This window comes from Lynx canadensis, chromosome E1 (assembly GCF_007474595.2).
Source record: "Lynx canadensis isolate LIC74 chromosome E1, mLynCan4.pri.v2, whole genome shotgun sequence".
Taxonomy (NCBI): domain Eukaryota; kingdom Metazoa; phylum Chordata; class Mammalia; order Carnivora; family Felidae; genus Lynx; species Lynx canadensis.
Window position 1 is genome coordinate 53,754,129 of NC_044316.2, and position 285 is coordinate 53,754,413.

Consider the following 285-nt stretch of genomic DNA (forward strand, 5'->3'; position numbering starts at 1 on the left):
CACGTGGGCGCTGAGCTCAGGAGGGAGGGAGGGAGGGCTGGGGGAGCAGAGGGGTCCTGACCCGACCCGACGCCCCACCGAGTGCTGGCCCCCACTACTCACTGAGCCCAGTCCCAGGGGACCTCTTGGAGGGAGGGAAGGGACAGGGCTCGTGCCCGAGCTGGGTACCCGTCCTCTCAGCCGCCCGAGCACACCCCGACGGGCTCCACACTGCCTTTCAGCCTGGCCCTGCCTCTTCCCGTGGGTTCTGCTTCCCCGGGGTTTTTCCCGGCAGTCATTTTCCCT